The sequence below is a fragment of the Gallinula chloropus genome, assembly GCF_964237585.1.
Source record: "Gallinula chloropus genome assembly, chromosome: Z".
NCBI classification, from domain to species: domain Eukaryota; kingdom Metazoa; phylum Chordata; class Aves; order Gruiformes; family Rallidae; genus Gallinula; species Gallinula chloropus.
In genome coordinates, this window is record NC_140089.1 from 12,838,357 (window position 1) to 12,852,662 (window position 14,306).

Below are 14,306 nucleotides of genomic sequence, written 5' to 3' on the forward strand. Positions count from 1 at the left end.
TCGCTTTTTCAGTTTCCCTTTTTGCTCTGAGTTTGCATTTGTCCTCTTTTAGTGTTTTCCTTTCTTTTGCTGCAAAGAATGGGCCCAAAAGCTCATAAGGAAAATGCTTTTAACACAGAACAAACTCCAGAACTTCTGCTTCTGCCATTTAGGCTATCTGAATTTAGAGGTTTTTCAGATGGCAGATAATTGGCAAAAGTCAGTCAGATTTAGCAGAACAGCTTTTACAAATGTGTCAGCTGAGACATGTAAGTGACAGAACAAAAGCTAATAGGACCAACAGTCCAAGGGTTGAGGTATTAGCATAGTGTCTGGTGAACTCAATTTGCCTCATGCCACGTTTCTTGTCAAATTTATTAGAGAAATCCCTGGAAATGTTTCTTTGGGGATATACACAAGCAGAACAGACCCACCCTGAGCTTGGATGACACTAAATGACTTCTGCGTGGAAGTTATACATCAGCATGAATGTGACAGTTGTTTCATGCTATTGTTCTCTGTCTTGTGACTCCCATTAATTAAAACTGATCTGAGAATGTGTAGTTTTCTTTTACATCTGTGCTAACAGAATCACAGAAGGGTAAGGGTTGGAAGGGACCTCTGGAGATCTAGTCCATCTAGCCCAACTCCCTGCTAAAGCATGATCATCTAGAGCAGGTTGCACAGGATTGTTTCTGGAGGGGGGTGTTGAGTATCTCCAGAGAAGGACACTCCACAGGGCCCCTCAACAGCCTGTCCAGAGATCTGTGACCCTCAGAGTGATATTTTTCTCCTGTTCAGGTGGAACTTCCTGTGTTCCAGTTTGTGCCCATTGTTCCTTGTCCACCATTGACAAGAGTCTAACCCCTTTCTCTAGATTTTGATATGCTTTGATCAGATCCCCTCTTAGTCCATCAGATCCTGTCTTAGTCCAGATCCCTTCTTAGATACAGGTTAAACAGCCCCAACTCTCTCAGCTTTTCCTCATACAAGAGATACACTAGTCCCTTAGTCATCCTGGTAACCCTCCACTGGACTCTCTCCAGTAGTTCATGTCTTTCTTAAACTGGATAGCCCATAACTGGACACAGCACTCCAGATACAGCCTCACCAGGGCAGAGCAGAGGGGGACGATAACCACTCTTGATCTGCTGGCCATGCTCTTCTTAATGCACCCCAGGACACCATTGAACATGAGGGCACATTGCTGGCTCAAGGCAGCATAAGGCAAGAAAGCTTTTTTAAAAAAAAATTAATTTGCTACCAGAAGTTTTACATGTTGCACAATTTAATGCATAGGGGGAAAGAATACATAGACTGAGCTTCTGGAAATACCTTCTGTAATGCATCTTTCGTCTTATGGTGAATGCTGCAAGGTGCTCTGACCCCATCCAGCAAAGCACATCATCTTGTGCTTAATTTTAGCTACATGAGTACCAACACTGAAAGCAATGAAACCTGCTTTGCTTAATTAGTTCAAAGTGTAGGATGGAGATCTGTAAAGGATTTTCCCCTGTGGTTTGGGTTTGTTTTTTTGTTCCTTAACTGCAGCCATGAAATAAAATCTTTGAATATTTTTGGAAGTAACAGAGATCTCTTCCACTATGGCCACCTGTCTGTCAAATGACAGGTCAGCTACTTGCTTCTGAGTTGAAGGGACATTTGTTTGACAGCCTTGCTAGTATGCTTAACCTCCCTGCTATCTTTCGAAGGCAACTCCAGAGACAGTGAAATATATTTTAGTTTAAATGAGAAAGTATCACACCTGAACTCTAGAGATCAGGCAGTAGAGGTTGAGGTCATTAGTCTAATTGCAATTTACATCCATGAAAACATGGTACATTCAGAGGTTATCAAGATAAGGTAAGAAGATAAAGGGTGATAGGAGGTGTTAGAAGAGAGAAGCACGTCAAGCATGTCATCTGGAGGAATGAAATAGAATGAACTGAAAGGATTTTTTTGCTGCCTGTGAACCACATTTCCCCTCTTCATTCCCAGGAGATAATCAGAGGGATGGGTTACAGGGGGGCTCTTCATATTTGCAGAGGCCCGAGGTCCTTTGGAAGCATACCATGCACTATCCAATGGCACCACTACCAAACAGCCCAGACCGTCTCAATGAAAGTGACAGAGTCCACACTTCAAAGGTGCATCAGGCCAGGAGGACAGAAAACTACTCCAACACCAGCCATAGAGTGACTGCCAAGGAACTGTATGACCACTGTGCCGCTGACCTTGCATATTCATTAGAGTGACACTGTATCATATGCACAAACACAGAGCAGCTGCACTACCAAGATACATGTGGAAGAATCTTGGGGCACACATGCTGAGTTTGTCCCTGTTTGAAAACATGTAGTCTTTTACATTTGCTCTAGTAGTCCAGTGAAGCTTACTCATGAACACCAATGCCCAATCTCTCCTAGCAGCCAGCACGCCAGACCCTGCTTTAACAAGGGGGAACATGAACTCATCCCTTCCTGTCACAGCAGAACATCCCCTTGTCTCAGAGAACACTATTTCTTCTGCTTACACTGAAGTGGCTCAGGAAAGTCCCTTTCTCTTACCTCCTGAGTTTACTACATGAACAGCAATGGCACAAGAGAAATATCAGTCTCTATTTGCAGACCAGGTGTAAACAATATGTCTGACAAACTGAATGAACTGTGACAGTTAGAAAACTGAAGAAAACAATGTTTGAGACCAGACTAATGTTAAGTGAAGAGGATGTGGGCTCATGTAAGTCTGTGCTGTCCAGAAAGGCAAGTATGTCTACCTTAGGAAAACAACAGGACTAGCTATGTGTTTGTAGATGGTCTTGAAGGCCTTGCATGTAACACAAGTGCTTCAGTTGATTTTTGCTTTTTCCTACTAAAGTCAGATATTTTCCAAGACCTACAGATGCTTCTAGTGTTTGTTCTAAAGCCAGTGTAACCAGTTCTCCTTTTTGTGGGAGGTCTGTAATTTCAACTGGGGCAGCAAAAATGCAAGAGTGTACAGACTGCTGTTTATTTATTAGACTTACATGTTATCATGAGACAAGAAATCACATACTTCAGCTTGCAGCTTGCAAGGATGTGTATATATGAGTAAACTAGACATGAGTAAGTGTAATGATTTCATGAGCTCCCTTGTCTGCAAAAGCATTTGGAAGAAGGATGCCTACATTAGTCAGCATTTCTGTACAACTCGTGCCAAGCAACTGAAAAAACATCTGCATCACAAAAGCAGAACAGTCCCTTGTAAAGAATGCAACTAATTAAATACTACCATGCTGTTATGCTGATAAATACCAACAAGTGGACATAGAAGTACGAGATGCACATACAAGTTAAAAATACAGGCAGTGTAAGTTTAAGACAAGATGTAGACATATAAACAGTGAAACAGTGGATTTCAGACAGAATGATCATTTGATAGCTGGGATTAGTTTAATACGTTCAGAGATTTTGAAACATATGGAGACTAGAAACGGTCTTTGTATCCAAGAACGCAAAGTGGAAATAGGAAACTGGTCCTGGACCCACTGAGTCTTCAGAACAAGACCTATGCTGCCTCGTGTGAAAATCCTAGGGCTGTGTCATGCATTTCTTTGAAAAAGTGGTTGGTCCCATGGACTTCACAGGATGACTGGGCCCCTTCGTCAACATTCATTGAGTCTTAAGGGGGCTGGAAATCCATTAGTAGAGATAAGGGTGGAAAGGTATTGCTGTATTATTAAATACTTGAAAGCCAGCTGCAAGACTGGTGGTCCTGTTGTACCAACGTCAGACCAGAGCAAGGCATGAATTTAGGATAGCTCTCAGCACAAACTGTCATAAAGAAGCTTTAAAGCGAGATCAGGTCCTGTGTTCTCCTAAAGGTCTCAGGTCAGTGTCAGAGGAACAAAAACATATCTGAGCTTCCTTTCCTCACTTGTCACTTGACACTGTAGGGAAGTGGTCTTCTGTTTCTGCAGCTAACTTAGGTTTGGTGTTAATGATACCAATGGAGTTAAAAATGAATGAAAAACATTACCCTGCCCTTAAACTTCATCTCCAAATCACAGACCTGAAAAGTAATTTCTGGGAAAGCATTGATACAGATGTCCAGTGAACTTCCACAGACATGTTTCTGATACCATGTTGTGGGTGAAACAAGCACTAGAATGTGATGCATGCCTCCCGTGGTTATTTTTACCACATGACAGACTGTTACTTTGCAGCAGTGAGTGGAAAGTTGGCATTCAACATCTGGGTATTAACCATCAGCATTCATAGAGCAGAGCAGCCCACCCACAGCCTGCTGTTCCTTCACAGCACTGGAAAGGCTCCCAAATACATTTTATTAGATTACCTTATAGTATATGCTGGTGCCCTGTGTTTACTACAAAAGGTGAAGTTTTTTCACTGCTCTATAGCATGCCAACATGAAATCCTCTATAACAGTGTGTCTCCCTACCTGATGACAGACAATGGCATGAGATGCCAGGACTGAACTTCTTGTGCTCCTGGAGAAAAGAAACTAGTGACCTAAATCCTCAGTAAAGTAGTGTATTTCTTCAGTTATCAACAGTGCATCTAATCACATTGGATGAGGAAATGCCCATCAATTCCAAGGAGAGACAAGGAACTGCTCTAGGAGAGCAGCCTTTTTGGACAGATCAGCTAGGCAGACAGCTTAGAGCAATGGATGCTGGATCCCAAAAAAAAGCACATCCAAGAGATACTTGTGGCACTGTGACAGCTCTTGGGGGTGAAGTGATGCAGCACAGCATCCCAGGTGTACATGTATCCCCTGTTCTTTACTCAGTGCTACTCAGCCATCAGCATATCCAGATCCTAATGTTTGTAAAAGCCCTTTGGAGTTGTGAGGTACTTCATCCTCATGCATGCTGGTGGTGAGCCACAGCTGTGTCACCTCTCAAAGCTTTTCCATGGTGTCTGCTTGCCATATACTAGGCAGAAGTCCTTATCTAGGTAGAAGCATATCTGAAAAGGAGTAAAACTTGGCCAAAGCTGGTAAATTATTGTATTTGAGTATTGTCAGAGAGGCTGGGTTAGGCTTTAAGAAGAAAACTCTCACCAAGTTTATATATACTCAGAAAATAAAAACTTATTAATACACTGTCTTATTAATAGGCTATGAGTGTTTCACAGATCTCTGATGTTAGATGGGGTCTACACTAACATCTCTTCTCACTGCAGAGTCCAGCAAATAACAGGGTCATGGTTCAGCTAAGCTTGTCATGGCTCCTGCACATTTAGGATTTTCTCTTCTCCCATGGTCCTTTCTTTTATTTGTTTCTGATCCCAAGGTTTGGTCCTTTCTTCTTCCCAGGATAAAAGCTTAGCAAATCTCAGACTGGGAACTCTGGTTATAATTCAGTCTCTCTTGGGACCGCTGCTAATAGTCTTTGCATGACAGAGGGAGAGAGACCACATAAGACGGATGTGATTGTACTCCTTCAAAAGAAGGATCATCAGATGTCAGAAACAGCTGCTCAGACCTCCCTTGAAGCATACAGCACAAGCCAGGACCAGAGGTACCATAAACCTTTCCTTAGCAGGGTCTCATCAATTTTACTTCAGACTTAGCCTCCAGAGAGATCTGAAGCGTATTTCTAGCACAGACAACAGTGTGTCTTCCAAGCACATGGTCCCCATGAGCATTAATGTTTTGCAACTTCCACATTGATGGCACCTGGAGAAAATGATCAGTAACATCAGACAGCTGTAGGCAGGCCCTTGGTCTGCCTCTGCATGCTGTCCATATGACTAGTTGGTTGCTTTGGGTGAGCTCTCTAAGAGTGAAAGAGTAAAAATGTCTTCTCCTAGACAGGCAGTCTCTCCAAATTCTGCTTGCCTGATGAAGGAGATCAGGCTTTCTGCTTGAAGACAAGCAGCTGTTCATCCCCAAGCCCTCTGGTTCTCTGCTAAGACTGATCAATATCAGATCTCATCTGCTGAAGCTCCACAGATTCCAATTTCAGCAAGCCCTAAGGACTGTGGTTTCAAAAACAGCACATCCTTCACCTCCCAGAAAGCTTTTTCTGGGGTGCATTTCACATGTGACACATTTCTCAGGAAAAAAGACCAAAACAAACCTAGACATAAAGCCTCAACAACAGGAAATCTCAGATTTCCAAAGGAACACGTTCTGCGGTCTGATCGGAGAATTCCTCAGGACTTTCAGGGTGATCTCACAAAAGCAATGGGTTAAGAGTTGCTCGGTGGCAATGGGTTTGAGGTTTTTACATATGGTATAATATATTATATTAAATACAATTATTTAAAAAAAAAACGCTTAAAAATAATAACAGTTTGCTACCTCAGTTCTGAAACTCAACCCATACTTAAAATAGCAGAATGACATGGGGGTGCTTTTAACAGTAGCCAAAATGATGGTGTCCTGGATTTAGCATTAGCAATATCTAGATCTTCCACAACTCCTAGGCATTTCTAGCTTGTAATTATTTAATGACACCTATGCATCTAATAAAGTGGGCTAAAGGTTTGGCTCTTAAACTGAGCACAGACACTCTCCACTCCAGCTGTGTCTGCTCCTCAGAGAGACAGGATCCTCGTATCTACTAGATATGGACCATGATAAAGACACCCATTTGCCTAATTTGGGAGCAAGATATAGAAGAAATTCCAAAGCTTTGTTTCTTTATATCAAAGAATTTTGACCTCAAGTGCTTCTGAGACTTCATCTATCAAGATTAAGAGAAAAGTTCCTCAAGCAGAAGGGATACATAGGCTTAAATTCAGCCCTGGAGAGAAGCAGGTTTTCAAGGACACGGTGGTTAGGCAAACTAAGTCATTGTAAAGTAACATTGGGTTCTAAATGGATTAAAACCTTTAATACAGTAGATAACATGCTGCAGCATCTTGTGAAAAGGGCTGTTGCCACCACTGAGCCAGGTTCACCAAGTGCAATTTCAATAATTGCAATCTTCCATGGCTACATAACATGGACATTCTACACAAGGCTGGGTTTCCGTTGCCATATGAGATGAGAGCAGGTGACAGATTATCAAGTGCAAAGGTTCAGAGCATCTTTGGCTCTAACATTTCAAAGCTAAAAAAAAATTGCATGACTCTCTGTGTGATGCCTTTTGCAAGATGGGGCGATATCATCATAACGTGTGTATTTATCATCTGTGGTGAATCACCACATTTCCCCCCTGTGCAAAGCCAGCTAAGATCTCCAAACTTCTTTTAAGCCGAGTAGAACTGACAGAGCTTTCCTGAAGCAGTTAGTTATGGTATACCAGGAAGAGTAGAAATTGTTAACATCATTACATCTGAATTAAATCTTCATCATGGGACAAGTGGGACTGTATCCTGGAGTAAAACAAAAAGGACTAGTCTCCTCTTTGCTGAGGAGTTGGTCAGCTTTCCTTGTATGCTGGCCCTACCACAGGGCAGTCCTCCTGAAACAGCTCCCTCTACACAGTCCATACAGTGCTGGGTGGCTGGAAGAAAACAAAGTTGTGGATATTTTGTAGCAGAAACACATGTCTGTGTGGATGTGACATAGACATGCACAATTTTGAAAGAGATGGCAATCCCAGAGTGTATTCACAGAGAATCCACAGTTAGACCACAGCCAAGGTTAATTTCATCACGTTGGTGGTTTACAATTATTTACCATCTTCACCTTAAATCAGAGAACTTTCTTTCCTGACAAACCTCTCTTTCTGTGCTATCTGGCAAGGACAAAGCATGCAGCGTACACACACATTCACACAAGTGTGCTTGCAGAGCCAGGGAAGACACTGCTGCAGTTCTGGTCCTCAGTAACTCCCTTCTCCCAAAGGCTCAGGTTCATTCTGCATGACTGCAGGGGTTCAAATAAGTCACCTGCATTAAGAGCATCATCTCCTTTATCCCCCCCACGTAGTCAGTGAGGAAAGAGCATCACCTCCATGGCCTGTGTCAGCCCATCTCTCTCCCTTGAGTACTTGGAATCTAAGCCTCAAAGCTACTTCTTCCACGGGCAACCTCCACTGGGCCTCTGGGTGTTACCGTGATGCAAGTAGTCATTACTAACGATTAATTATGTATCTGGTGCATCACGTGTTTGGTACCCCAGGCACTGCCCTGTCATTCTTGCTGGTAATCAGCACTTAGCACGTATTTCTGCAGAGCTGAACTCTCTGAGGAGGTGAGGTGTAGAGGAGGAAGGTGCAGTGTCTGGAGCCACCCAGTGGCATTAGAAATCTTCGCCTGCTTAAAGCTTCGCAGCCTGAAAAGCAGGTCACTTTCCCTGCAGGGTTTAACTGCAGCAGTATGCGAATTGTGAGGCAAGAGATGCAAACCCCAGCTGGTGGTCCGCAGAAGACAAAGGAGGCGTGGATCTGCAGTCAGGAATCCTGACTGATAAGAAAGGGACAGCCATAAGGGATTTTACTGAGAAGTTGCAGTTGAAGGAAAAGAAGTCTCAAAGACACATACTCAGGAACAGAAAACACAGTCTCATGATAGGAAAGCAAATTAGTAGCAACAGGGAACCTCAGAGTCGTGGAAAAGTGCCTGTAGCCATCCAAGGATATAACGTATTGATCAACAGCAAAGGGCATTCAGAACACTCAGATCAGCATGTTAACAAAGTAAAACACATTCATAGCCATGTACAAGTGTGAGCACAGTAGGATGAAGTACCATGTGACTCTGTGGTGTAAGATGCTGGGCAATCAGGCCCTAGTGCCAGACTGCTACAAGAACTCCATCTAGAAAGCTGACTTGGTATGACAGAGGGGAGATGAAACAGGTCAGGGAGAGATAGAGAAAAATAAGTGGAGACAGTGGGAGAAATCAAACAACGAATGCACATGGATTTAAAACATTTCAAAGTCAGACTTGCATGACATCTGCTGTAACTTGGTTTTGTGGCCACAGGTGAAAAAGTACTCTATGGGGATTTCAAGAGCATTGCCAAGTGGTAGGGGCTAGGGGAGTAAGATATCTTGCAACTCTAACAACATAAAATATGAGTTCTAGGCCAGATCCACAAATTCCTACATAATGAACACCCATGGGTGCAATTAGGACTCCTGAACAACATCGTGTTGCAAAGTTTGGTCAGTAAGGTCAATCAAACGGAGTGGCTTGTGACCTTAAAATGTTATTAATGGCTTACAAATAATTGGAGGGAGTGGTAAAGTCCAATTTACAAGACATTGCTTCACACTGCACAGCAGAATCCTCACCGGTGCCATTTAGATATGCTCAGTGAACTTCTGTTCAGACTTATTCATGTTCTTCTTGTATTTTTCTGTTGCAAGACAAATAAGAAATAGTTGGTTATTAACAGAAATGGTCCATATTTCTAGAGGAAGCAGGAAAGAACAGCCTTTTGCTGAACACAGTGATTCACACTGTGACTGGACTTGCACATCTTGCTAAGACTGTAAATCCAGCTCTTGGCTGTCACATCATTCTAATGTTTCAAAGCAGCATGATTTGAAAGCACAAAAGCAACATATACTTGGGTTGTATGTACAAATTATAGTGTGAAACTTACATTTTAACTCCCTGACATGCAAGACACGGATACAGGCAAGTTTAAAATGTTCAACAGCATCTTCTGGGTGTAGGCCCTGGTGACTATGAAGTACAAAGTCCTTCAGCTAGCTCTTAATCTGTGTGCTGATGCAGCTGTAGCAAGATGGAGCAGCACTGTAAATACTCAGGCTGTTGACTGTGTGATCCCATAGCTACTGGTGGTGTTTAAGCTAGCTCAGGTATCTCACTACCATGTTCCATAGCACTGAAAATGGCACAGACTTTTACACTGCAGCACAATTACAACAGAAGAGGGCTGTTTGCAGCTCATGGTTGTCGTAGTTTCTGCTTATCTATGTGTAGTTTGTGCTGCAGAGGTACAAGCCACAGTGTGGTCTCCCCAGCCCCTCAGCTGGCTGTCTTCAGTTGATCAGGCAAGCTCCAAGTGGGTAGAGCACATCCATCCATGCTGAGATGACACTTCTGATGGTACTGAAGAGATGGTTTGATGTGCCTCAGGCCTATGGAGTGACACAGCTACATAATTAAATGGGTAGCTTTAGGTGATAGTTCCTAGGGTGTTTTATTTTTTAATGAGCTGTCAAAATTCAGTTCCAAAATGATTCATAGCATCATAGATTAGTTTGGGTTGGAAGGGACCTTAAAGACCATCTAGTTGCATCCTCCCCTGCCATGGTCAGGGACATGTCCCACTTTGGTTGCCCAAAGCTTTCAAACTGTTGAAACTGTTGCAGTCAACCTCTCAATGTCCTAGTGGATTCCAGTGATGAGTGGTTCTCCTCAGAGGCTGGTACTGGGCCTAGAGCTGTTTAACATCTTTGTTGGTGACATGGACAGTAGGATTGAGCGCATCCTCAGCACATTTGCCAATAACACCATCAAGTGTGCTGAGGTCAACATGCTGGACGAAAACCTGGAAGAGGGTAGAGTTAGTTTAGATATATGGAAGAAATTTTTTACAGTGGGGTGATAAGACACTGGAACAGGTTGCCCTCCCTGGAAATGTACAAGGCCAGGATGGATGGGGCTTTGCACCCTCGCTGCCCTGAGTTCATCCTTGAACTCCAGTGATCACTGCAGCCAAGTCTGCCCTTCATCTTCACATCCTCCTTGTTTGTAAGGACAAGGTCCAGCAAGGCACATTGCAGGAATCTCCTGAATTGCTTATGCCCTACCCCATGAGGACCAGGGGTTGTGAACATGAGGCTACTCCTCTATGCCTACAGCAGGCCTTATCCACTTGGCCCTGTTGGTCAGTTGGCCTGTAGCAGACCCCCACCACAGTGTCACAGGTCCCTTTAATTGTGGCACATAAGCTCTCAGTTGGCACCTCATCCATCCCCAGGTGGATGTCCATATACTCCAGCTGGTCAGTGACATGGAGGGCGACACCCCCCGCCTTGTCTCCCCTGCCTGTCCTCCGTAAAGAGCCTGTAACCTTCCATTCCAACACTCCAGTCATAGGAGCCATCCGACCACGTCTCCATGATGCCAATGAGATCATAGCCCTGTGGACATGCACACTTCTCTAACTCCTCTTTATGGTTTATTCCCCATGCTATGTGGTTTTGTATAGGGATATTTAATTTGCCCCACCAATGAAGCTGGCTGGCTAGAGCAGCTGGAACTCCTTCGTGCTGCATTTCAGGTTCTCCCCTGCTGACCTGTGATTCTTCCAGTTCTGGCATCTCTTGTGGGCACTGGCATCAAACTAATAGGAATGTGAGCGATTGAGGTTCTTCTCCTCCCAGCAACTTTATTGTAAAGCCCTCTTCACCAGCTTGGCAAGCCTGTGACCAAAGATGCTACGACCCTGACAGATGGATGAACCTTATTAGCCCCCCACAGACCAGGTTTCTCAAAACAAGTCCCATGGTCTGAGCAGCCAAACCCCTGTCTGTGGAACCAGTTCTGTAATGATTTGTGGACTTGCTGGATTGCACTGGCACTTTCAAACCCCTTCCTTCGACCAGAAGGATTGAAGAAAATACTACCTGTGCTACAGAGTCACTTACTCCTCCGTTGACTGAATGGGATGAAAGGCCAGTTCCCTTCTTGTGACATTAGGGCTTCTGCACGGGCACCTCAGCCTTTGAGGGAAGTCTGTTTCTCTTTCTGGCCCTTCTGTGTGTGCTGATGGGAACTGAAGGTTGCTTGGCCATGAACAGTGGTTCCACTACAGACTATGCTTGGAACCAGCTATCTAACTCTTTCTCAACCTCCCTGATGTCACAAGAACCCCCATTACAATTAGGAAATAGAGTTGTAGCATGATGTGCAGTAAGATTTTTTCTTTAGGTCCATCAGATAAAGGAGCAGTCATAACAAGCCAGGCAATGTTTGTGAAGACTTTCAGTTGAAGTGAAAACTTAGTTTGAAAACAATATAGAGGGAAAGTCAAATATGCATAAGTCACAGCAAAAACATAAGGGTTTTCTGACTTGTCTGGTGATCTCTGAGCTTTGTAACTTGACATACCTGAAACGGGGTCTGAAAGGCAGAAGGCTCATAAATTTAGAAACAGGTTTCAGGCAGCAGCTATGGTACAGCAGCAGTATGTCAGCAGCAGATCCTTACTTGTAAGCCTTTGCTTGCTGGCAGCAGGTTGGGAACCCAGAGAACCCAGCTCAATCCTCCAAATGCCATTGCAGATGGGTCACACAGCACCAGTCATTGATCTCGTCCTGCAAGGACAGTCAACCCCACTTGTCATGGTTTAACCCCAGCCAGCAGCTAAGCCCCACACAGCTGCTCCCTTCACAGGATGATGGAGGATAGAATCAGAAGAGTCAGAGTGACCAAAGTCCTGGGTTGAGATGAAGACAGTTTAATAGGTAAAGCAAAAGCTGCACACAAAAGCAAAGCAAGGAATTCATTCCCCACTTCCCATGGGCAGGCAGGTGTTCAGCCATCTTCAGGAAAGCAGGGATTCATCATACATAACCATCCCTTGGGAAGACAAATGCCATCACTCTAAACATGCACCCCTCCTTCCTCAGCCCTTATATGCTGAGCATGGCATTATACGGTATGGAATATCCCTTTGGTCAGTTGGGGTCAGCTGTCCTGGCTGTGTCCCCTCCCAACTCCTTCTGCACCCCCAGCCCACTTGCTGGTGGGGTTGTGTGAGATGCAGAAAAGTCCTCGGCTCTGTACAAGTGCTGCCCAGCAAGAACAAAAACATCTCTATATTGTCAACCCTAATTTCAGCACAAATCCAAAACACAGCCCCATACTAGCTACTATGAAAAAATTTAACTCTGAGCTGAAAGCAGGACTACACTCTTCACAAGTTACTACCAGGAGCTTAAGATGTTACTCTTGACCCAAGGGGTTATATCTTTTATTCTGGAACTCCATTTTATTCTGAAAATCCATTTCTTTTAGCTAAAACAGTAAATAAATAAATAGAAAAGAAAAAAGCAATAACAGCATTCTGACTTTAGGAAAGGTTATAGCAGGAAAAAAACGTAGCTGCCACAAGCTTTGCACATGTGCTGTGCAAACAGGACATTGCAACAGGAATGCTTCATGCCTCCAAGCTCTTAACTCATTGGGATAACTTCTTAGGGAGACCTGCGGTGTCCAGAAGCAGGTTCCACCATGAGACAACTGCAGGGTGTTGCTGTGACAAGAATAGGGAGGTTCTCTGCTGTACTTTCACTTCAGCATGATCTAAAACCTGCCAAAGGCTTTAAGTACCCAGAAAGTCAGATGTAGCTTGTTATGTCACGTGTGTGATCACTGAAAGCCCAGGTTTTGGGCTATGTGCATGTGGTGGCTTGACCCTGACTGGAGGCCAGATGCCCACCAAAGCCTCTCTGTCACTCCCCTTCTCAGCTGGATGGGAGAAAATAGGTATTGAGAGGCTTGGAAGTCAAGATAAGGACAGGGAGAGATCATTCTGCAATTAGCAATAGGGACAAAACAGGATCAACACTTAATAAAGGAAACAATGGAATTTATTACACTACACTGCACACACAATGAAACCAGAGTCAGATAATGAGAAAACACCACAACCACCCCTCCCTTCTTAGCTGACTTCACTTTATTCATGATTTCTCTCCCTTCTCCCCCCAGGATGGCATGGGGGGGCGGGGGGGAGGGGGAACACTCCTCACACCCTTCCCCTGCTGCACTGTGGGGTCCCACGGGAGACAGTCCCCCATGAACTTCTTCAACCTGAGTCCTTTCCCACGGGGCTTCAGCTCTTCCCCAGCTGCCCCAGCGTGGGTCACTGCTATGGGTGCAGTCATAAATCATAGAATGTCTTTCAGTCCCTCATGCCCAGAATGCTCCAGCCTGGTCCTCCATGGGGTCACAAACCTCCCCAGCAAACTTGCTCCAACATGGGTCTCTCTCTCCACGGGCAGCAGGACCTGCCAGCATCTTGCTCCAATGCAGGTCACAGTGTCTTCTGTATGTCTCCAACCCCTCCACCATGGATTTCTCCACCGGTTGCAGGGGCATCTTTCTCTCCAATGCCTGGAGGGCCTCCTCCCCTCTCTTCTTCCCTGGCCTTGGTGTCTGCACTGTTTTTTACATCATCTCACTCCCTTCTCTGGTGGCAAAAACCAGCTGCTTGCCCTTTTTTTTTCTCCTAAATGTGTTTCACAGAGGTGCTATGACTGTCACTGATGGACTCAGCCTTGGTCAGTGCTGGGTCCAACCTTGAGCTGGTCTAGTGTTTGCTCTGTCAGGCCTGCAGAGAGCTTCTGGCTGCTTCTTGTAGAAGCCACCCCTGCAGCTCCCTTCCTCCACCAGAACCCCACCACACAAAACAACTACAGAGTAACATTAAGTAGTCTTCCA

At 44.4% G+C, this 14,306-nt stretch overlaps 1 protein-coding gene across 2 annotated transcripts in view; it reads left to right on the forward strand.

The window, feature by feature from the left end:
* The window catches only part of LOC311203222 (paralemmin-1-like), a gene marked incomplete at both ends in the record, with an annotated part of 131,458 nt that overhangs the window by 62,591 nt on the left and 54,561 nt on the right, over positions 1-14,306 (forward strand). The gene's annotated exons all lie outside the window — the stretch shown is intronic.